This window comes from Lepisosteus oculatus, chromosome 3 (genome assembly GCF_040954835.1).
Source record: "Lepisosteus oculatus isolate fLepOcu1 chromosome 3, fLepOcu1.hap2, whole genome shotgun sequence".
In the NCBI taxonomy this organism is placed as follows: Eukaryota; Metazoa; Chordata; class Actinopteri; order Semionotiformes; family Lepisosteidae; genus Lepisosteus; species Lepisosteus oculatus.
This window is the reverse complement of record NC_090698.1, coordinates 64,375,224-64,384,162: the sequence shown is the minus strand read 5'-3', so window position 1 is coordinate 64,384,162 and position 8,939 is coordinate 64,375,224. Positions and strand designations below refer to the sequence as shown.

General features: G+C 34.9%; 1 long non-coding RNA gene across 1 annotated transcript in view; it reads right to left on the bottom strand.

Moving 5' to 3' along the window:
• Window positions 1–490: 490 nt before the first annotated feature.
• LOC107079392 (uncharacterized) overlaps window positions 491–8,939 on the bottom strand; it is a 65,499-nt gene continuing 57,050 nt past the window's right edge. Inside the window, exon 2 of the long non-coding RNA XR_001480360.2 lies at window positions 491–855. This is a non-coding gene — a long non-coding RNA (uncharacterized lncRNA). The remainder of the gene's footprint in view (window positions 856–8,939) is intronic.

The following is an 8,939-nucleotide window of genomic DNA, read 5'->3' as shown; positions in this document are numbered from 1 at the left end:
TGGATAAGTGTATCAGGCAAATAACTAAGGAATAGTAATAAACAGTAATTCTGAAAAGATTCCATTTGTGTCTCCATACTAAAAAATATGTGACGTAAATAAAAATCTGTTTACAAATTTGTGCTACTTGTGATCATTCTTGAAGAGTTTATGTCGCCATATTATTACAAAGATTATGCTCATTAAATACTTAACAAATTCCATTCTGCAAAGATATAAAAGTACATCCATGACACATTGTAGAGGTCATACTGTAGTTTGCTGTCGTATCCCAGAAGCCATTCATGTGCCCTGGAGCTTGACCTTCACAATTTATTAACTTTCGCTTCGTGGAACGTTTAGGTTCAGTACAGACACTCATTTTGTGGGACGCTTCTTCAAATTCAAATATTTTTCTCAGTTGTGAGTGAAGAATGTAGATTTGGACTTTTGAAGGTAAGGGTAAAGAGCTTAACAAACAGCACAGTAATTCACCAAGAAAAGACAAAAGTATTGGACAAAGACGTTGTCCTTTAATTTCTGAATTAAACAAAAAGGTTTCTTCTTTGGATTCAAGTCTATTGTATTCAATTATAAGCTTGCACATCTGAGGAGTTTGATACAAACAGCAACACTTCTATTAACAATTAACACTGTACAGATGTATGCAATTGATCACGTTTGCTTCTGTTTTATTTAACCTACTTAGCAGTGACTGTGTGCTGAGCCCTCAAGGTCTTAACATTTCTAACCGTCAGATTGAATTAGCTGTCATAAGTACAACTTAAATCCTAAGCAGTTTTTGGTGAGTGACTCATGGTCCACATCCACTGGGGGAAAAAAAAAAGTTTTGTATTTGATTGTAGACTCGTGAACCTGAAAAATAAGCAAAGCGCAACACAATCAGCTTTCGTCGCCCTTTTTTACAAACCATTTGAAACACAGAACCAAAAGAAGACCACACACACAAATCCTCACAAATGAACCCTAGGCAAGAAATAAGTTGCATTGTGCAATAAAAATTCGACCTCATCATCAGTATCTCTTGAAGCCACCATTGGCCCTCCCCCACTATAGTACAAATCTTCCTATATAAATATATATCTTCTATAAAAGATAGCAAGACAGGACAGGATGTAATGAAGCAGTAGGAGGGGGGTCAATGTGGTGTCTCCCTAAGCAGCATCAAGATTTATTTTGCCTGCACTGAGACCAGACAACTAAAACTTCTCCTGCCATTGCAAGAGGCCGGCATCTATATTATTTACAGTATGTTATCATGTACAGTAGTCAAAGTACTCAGAAAGAACAAGCAAGAGTCTTATTCAGAATCATGGCTAAGGAAGAGCAAACTTGTCTCCAAAACGGAACTACAGTGCATCTTGGCATTCTGAAACCATAAGGAAGAGTTGCCCCACAGTGCCTCTAGGGCAAAACACATGGCATTTTTTCCTGACTAAAAAAAGCATTTATCATATGAGTGACTACTGACTTTGAAATGAAAGAATTAAGATTGCGTGAGCTCTGCGGTGGCAACAAAGACCTCTGTTTTCTTTCATCTAAAGTATTTTTTAGGTCTGGTCACAGAAAGCTTAAAAGACAGAAAATGTAAATGCTAAACAAAATGCTACTACAGTGTCTATGTGTTTTTTTAGATGTTATTTTATTTATGTGTTCCAGTTCTCAATTTGTTTACTGTTGGCTATATGTGTAAACGTACAGTAATTGCTATTTGTGTGCAGTTTTCTTATGCTACAGTATGTTTGGCACTAATTCCAGTACAGCAAATCAAGGATAAGTTTCTTTCAAATTATACTTTTTGTTTTTCATTTAGTTTGACAGGTGATAAAAGGCTTCACCTTTGCATTTTTTTACACAGTACCTTTGAGAAGTCCTGGCAGATGTTATTTTCACGGAATCCTAAACAGGTCGAAAAACAATCTAAGCAGGAAGAATAATAGAGTATCACACATACGGCATCAAATTAAGTACGGAACAATACAGAAACTGAATTTAAAAACAGTCCTTTGAAGTCAGTCCTTATGTATTGACTATTGTCAGAAAGGTAAAAGGTGCGTTTCCATGCTTTTATTTATAATGATTGCTGCTATTTTCTGTGACTGAAACCAATCCAAACTGATGTACATCTGCACCCACTGATACAGTTACACCCATTCAGGTTCTGAGAGAGCACCTCAATAACCTCAAGCTACATTTTAAAAGGGCTTTCAGCTGTACTATGCAAGCAGACTTGGATGTGTTTCACATGCACTGTACATGTACGTACGATTCCTTCAAAAGTTCAAAAGTGGAAAAAACAAATAATCCCAGGTACTGTGTCCCTAAAACAAGTTCAAGATTAAGGGTAAGCATCATTGCTTTACAAGCATAAGGTATGTCAGAGCATTGATTGCTTGTGACTCATTAAAGGACCTAGTTTTTAAAGGGTGTGAGCTCAAAATCCTGCCCAGCTGCCCAGCAAGAGGCAAGATTGTTAAAAGCAGCACTGAGGCGGGGTGGGAAAGGATTTAGCTGATGGGACAGGGAACAGAGCAGTGAAGGTGTGGAGAAGGCTTGGAATAATGCAAGGCATGATGTGCTCCTTTCTGAATTAATACACTGCTGATTAAACTTACTCTGGCGTGGAGGAGTCCTTGCTCCACCCCTGACACTGTGCCAAAAGCCTGATAAATAAATACGTCGAATGAGCTGTCAAGTCATGTTGTTGCTGTTTACAGCACACCCTTCCAGACCTGGCCAAGTGCTCTCTTTAACAAGTCCGAATGTGCTTTTGTCATCCGAAAACTTACGTGTGCTGCAGAATTTAAACTCAGTGAGTTACAGTTCAAGGTAAAACAACTGACTGTTTTTGAGTCTATTTAAAAAAAATATCTTTTGAACTTGAAATGGTACATTTTTAAGGTGACATTCCTGCTTGGGATACAAAAGCACACATCTACTGTAGCTGCTCCTTTGGAAAACCACCTATAAACTTCAAAAAGTGCTTCTTGCAATACATTCTATAAGTTTCCACTGTGTTCTGTTTCAACATCTGACAAAGTGCCTGTTTTTTCCGAAGGTTTCCATGGCAACCAAGATGATCTGTGACTCATTTATGGAATAAGGTCTCCCACTGGTTACTGGAAAAAATGTCTTAAGTGTTTATGTGCCAAATAATTAATTTCTTCTAACCAAATACTAGCTATTTATTTTCCGATTGAATCAGTGACACATTGGTAATCAATTATCTTAAATGCAACAATTTTAAAATAATTACAAATGTCATAACAATCTTTCATTCTCCCTGATGTATTCCCTCCCTTAATAATTACGTATAAAAAATGCATACAAAAATAATTTAATTGAACAAAAAAAAGTCAAAATGGGGACCAGAAAGAAAAACTACAGAGAGACTCATGTCCCACATACTGTAAAAATACCTAGTATTAGTCTCACAACTGGTGTCATCTAACTTGTGTCCTGAAAAATATTAATCAATACACCATGGATTTATATGTAATCTTAACTAAGTAGAAAGTGGATATAAAAAACGTTTTGGTACTTTGTTCTGGAAAAAAATGGATTTTTAAGCTTGTTATTTGCTTATACTGTAAGTGGTAAGTAATATTTCCATTTTAGCACCAAATGGTGAAACTGGCATCCTTTGTAAATCACTTAAATAAGATGAATTGAACCCCTGTCTATCAATTGTTTTCATGGCAAAACCTGTGAACAGGCTGTACTCCATACTCTGAACTTGTGATGTACAAGATAAGGTAGAGCTAGGAGAGAAAGTATATATGGTATGATTTCATAATAATTATGAAACCTTCTAGTCATTTCGCAATGTCAGTACCTCCAATTATAGCACACGGTTGAAAAACTGAGGATGTGTCTTGTAATTCACAAGATTGCAAAAAACACATGAGGTTGTGAAGCCTTTTTTTCTGCTGGTTAAGTACAGTACATCTTAAAAGCAGATCTTGTACTGTGTTAAAATGTTGTAAGATGCATTTTCAATTTGCTCTATTTCCTGTCCTGTTTTAAACCTTCTCCAGATACTAGATATAAAGCACCTCCTATAAGAACTCAGTTTTGATCACAAAATATAATAGTCAAGATACCCATTGCATTAAGTGGCACATTATATATAATCCCCCATTCCCCACGGGCCTTTATGGCCTGAAAAGGGACCTACCTTATATATAATCTTCCTTAATTTTATTATGCAGTGTAACAGCTTCTTGTGCTACAGAATAAACCTCAAAAGTTGAAAACAGGTGAATTACAAAACAGGAAAATATTTCATATTAAGTATAGCTCTGACATACTCATAATCTATCAACATACCATACAATTCAATTAAGATTATAACAACAGAATTTTAACGAAACAGATTATCAGGAAATTGCAAGAAACAGGAAATGGGATTTTTAAAGATTAAAATATAAAACAGTAGACACAAGAATGATTATTAAAGTGCAGTAAAATGGAGACTTATTGAAAATGGTATAGTACTCTTTCAGAATGCCAAAGCAAATACAAAATCACTGTGTCTTCTTAATGCTTAAAGGTAGTACAATACCTGTGAAATGTTCATGCAAGAAAAGACTAGACTAAAAAGTGTTGACCACAGATATTAATAGTTGAATTAATCACAACAGTATGTCTTCAATCAGCTAAAATACCACTTAATTGATATTGAGTTAAACAATACATCAATTACTATTAGGCATGCCTTTTAGGACCTTACATTACAGAGAATTACCATTAACTGTATTCACAAAAACATACTGCTACCAACATCCAATGCATAGCTGTTTTATGACTGTATGACTGGGTTTTTAGTTCCTACAACATTATTGATATGTTCGAAAGTTATCTAATTGAATGAAAATACAGAGCTGCCATCCAATTAACCAAGAGGCTTCTAGTTTGAAGAGACATGCTATTATAATGAGAACTGTTAATGTTTCTTCTTTTAATATTTTTATAAAATTTCTGAGATTTAGAAAACTGTATTACCTTTTGGGAATATCACGCACTTCAACAGATTTCAAAGATGGAAAAACATTTGATAACCTAGTAAACAACCTACTGTATAGTAAGCATTATATAATGGAGGTATTGCAAAGTTTGCTCAATAAACAAGCATTGGGGTGTTATAACCTATGGAAGTTTCTTTGGAAGCTGAACGTTTAAATACCTTCACCTGCTAATTGTTGCTAGATACAGTATGTTTCTGCTGGAGTAAGGTGCACTTTGTAAGGTGTGGATCTTAAGACTGATCGTTTAAGGTCATGAATGACCTCTGTGTCAGCACATCTCGATTTACAAATGCATGGTTCCCGTTACTTTAAGTCCAGAGATATTTTAGTGCAATGTTTGCCAAGTTCAATTTTCTACTTCTAGAATCACTAGCAGTAAACTGATTGCTTTAATCCTTGCTTTCAAACATCTAAGATTAAAAGTCAATATTCAATCTGTGAACAAGAGATGAGTCCTTTGTCAAATCAGTCAACTTACTGTATCATACAGTATTTGTTGTACGTTAACGCTTAATTGAGAAGCTTCCAGATAGCTACACATTTCTGTTCATTCTCCAGGATAAAGACCTTAAGCAAAGCAAACTCTACTCATTCTTGGGCATATTATGTTATTAGAGAGAGAGAATCTTGATTAATTTCTTCACACAACATACATACTGATTTCACGCTCAGTAATTCATTACTTAATTTTACTGGTCAGGGAAGTTCTCAGACTCCTTCGGTGACACTTTCTGCAGTTGTAAATTAAATGTAAAATGACATTGGGAATCTAAGAATATCAGTAATAACAATTTGTATTTACAGTATCAAAAACCACTATGGTCAATTTGTAATTTTGTATAGCTTTTACAACACTAGTATAGTTTTATAGCTCTGTATGTCCTTTGACAAAATAACCTAAAGGCATGTTAGGGTAACCAGACTTGATTGTTTGTGTTTTATTTTGAAATGAATTACCACAACATTTAGAGCTTTTGGTAATTTGAAGTGTTCCACCATAGCCATAATCAAGCTGGGCCTTGTCTCTGCTCCACCCTTTGAATCTGGCTTGTGTTCAGTCATTCCTTAAAGTGCTATGCAAATAAATATTTATTCTATGGTCTCAGACGCTACCTCATTTCTGTTTGTTCAAACTTCTTGTCATCTTCCTGAATATTGTCACTTATTCCACTAATATCTTCAGGTACCTGCTAGAAAATAAACAGAACCTTTCATGACAGGGTGGCTTTGTTTTTTTTTCTTCCAATTTTTCGTGTTTTGAAAAGAGCACCAGGACTCACTTCATGTGTGTGTGACAACCAAACGTTTGTTTTCATCAAAGTATCAAAGATCAGTTGCAATTCATGTACAAGTCTGACGTTTTATATTCAATTACCAAGGTTTGATTCCTTGGCCTCACTGCGTGCTGCAGTGTTTCCAGGGGATTTTCTATCCTGATAGCTCTGACATGATTGAACTGCCTTGTCACTTGTTTTCATTACATCTCCTATACTTTTAATATAGCAGCCCATGCCAGGCTACTGAACTGAGGTACTGTGGAGAAATGAACCTTGAAAATATATTTTCTTCAATTTGTATCTATCTTACTGCAAATTCTGATCCATCCATCCAGTTTTCTAACCACTTTATCCAGTGTAGGGTCACAGGGGAGCTGAAGCCTGTTCCAGCAAGCATGAGCAGGACACACTCTGGGAGGCACACCAGTCCACTGCAGCCAAATTCTGACCTTACACAGCACATTTTTGATTAAAAAAAGATGTTTTGTTTTTTTTCAAAATAGCCTTATGCAAATATATCCCAAGAAATCAAAAGTTCAGTGTTCATATCGTGTTTTTTTAGGAAGCATTAATGAAATGTTATTTTTCATAATAGACGCGTGCATTAAAGACATTAATGATGTAGTCATTTTAATTCATATTGGGTATTGGGACAGGAAAGTCCAAATGATCCAATACTTTTGGAGGGCACGACATATGTACAGTATAATATACAATGTGTTGCAAATGTATTCACAGCCTTTCAATGCTAATATTGAATTACTCTACAAATGATGTACACTATATACACATTTTTAAAGTGAATATTTTTTAGGAACAAAATCTTGTATGCCTTAAATGAATGTATGCTTGAATGAGTAAAAAACAGTTAAATGTCTGCAAAAAACATATTAAACACAAAATATGTTGATCGCATAAGTATTCACCACTCTGAGACAACACTTAGTGGAAAGAGCTTTGGCAGTAATTACAGCTGACAGTCTTTTTGGATCAGTCTCTACCAACTTTGCAAATGAGGACAATGAAATTTTCACCCATTCTTCTTTGTAAACTTGATCAAACTCTGCAAGCACATGTCACACCTCAAGAAGGCTTCACAGCCAAAACATTAGGTTTCTTTTCTTTTCCTTTCAGCAGGGAATAGACCTTTACTTGTTCCTTTGCAGCCTACGCATGCTGATGCAGCTACTGTACCTACTTGAACGAACTCACCCAAACTCTGTCAGGTTGGCTGGGGATCAGTGATGGAAGGCAAAATGTGTGTTCATCATTTGTAACTTGGGATATCATTATGGGTACTTTTGCGACGTGCCATACAATATATATATATAAAAGTAACTGCTGAAGTACCTTTGAGAAACAGTTCAAGGCATATTGAAATCACAGGTATTATTCCATTATATTTTGTATTAGCCTCACAGATGAACAAGTTAAATGTCTTGACAGCCAATTTAAAAGGCTACCAAGCACCACAAGAAATCACATCATTGGTTTTAATTGTTCCTTTATAAACAGATTTATCTCACTAAAACTACCTTTTATTACATAAGCTGGAGTTATTATAATACAAATATGAACACAAAGAGGAGAATAAAAGAGAGTTAAAAGCACAAAGAGTAACATGTCATGCTTGATGTCAAGGAAATACACAGAAAAGACTGAGCTGCATAAAGAAGGACAAGACAGATAAAATGTCAATTTCATCCTTGGATCTATGGAGAAAAACTACATTTGTTCACATTTAATAATCGTTCTAAGAATCCTGATCCATTGAACACGTGATGATGAGACAATGTGTTTCTGGCACAACAAAACACAGGCAGAAAACCTAGAAGGTTTTAAAAGCAAATGCTATTTTGTTAAGAGAATATCTCCTAGAAATGTTCCAAAGATTTCCACAAAAGGGGCTGAGACAATAGCTAAGTATAAGAGTGAAACGAAAAGCACAAATTTCAACACAACTATGTTAAGAAGCTGACAAATAGTAGATTTAAAGGAACAAGTAATAGGGTTTATTCCATGCTGAAAAGAGAAGAAAGAAAACACGTTTCGGCTGTGGAGCCTTCTTCAGGTGTGAGCAAACCTATGAGTTTTGTATTAGGCAGAAAAAATTAATGAGTAAGCCCTGTTAAAGCAAATAAAAAATCTAGAAAATGATTCTTAAATAATAAAACACATAAGCCATAAGTTGGCTTGCATGGTGGATACATTAGATTTTATAATTCATAATTTATCTTTTTTTTCTTCATTTCTTCTTTTGAACCCCTGACATGCCCAACATATTTAATTGTTGCTAATCTGAGTTTAAATGTGCTGAATTTTAAAAAATCAAATTCATTAAAAAAGTAATCAAAAATCTTAACTTGCAAGGGGAAGTTAAACAATAAAAGTGTAATAAAAGTTAAGGCATATATCTGAAGATGAACATGAAATGTTAAGGACAGATTGTACTGTATGTCACTGTATACAGCGATTATGAAAGCTGTTGGTGACAACAGGATACTAGTCCATCAGTGCTCATCATTTTCCTACATTCTGAGGTATTATCAAAATATACCAGTGGTGTGGTAAACAACCTGTTGAAAATCAAAATATTTTAATAAATTTGTTTTTTAATAAACATTATGGTAAGAAA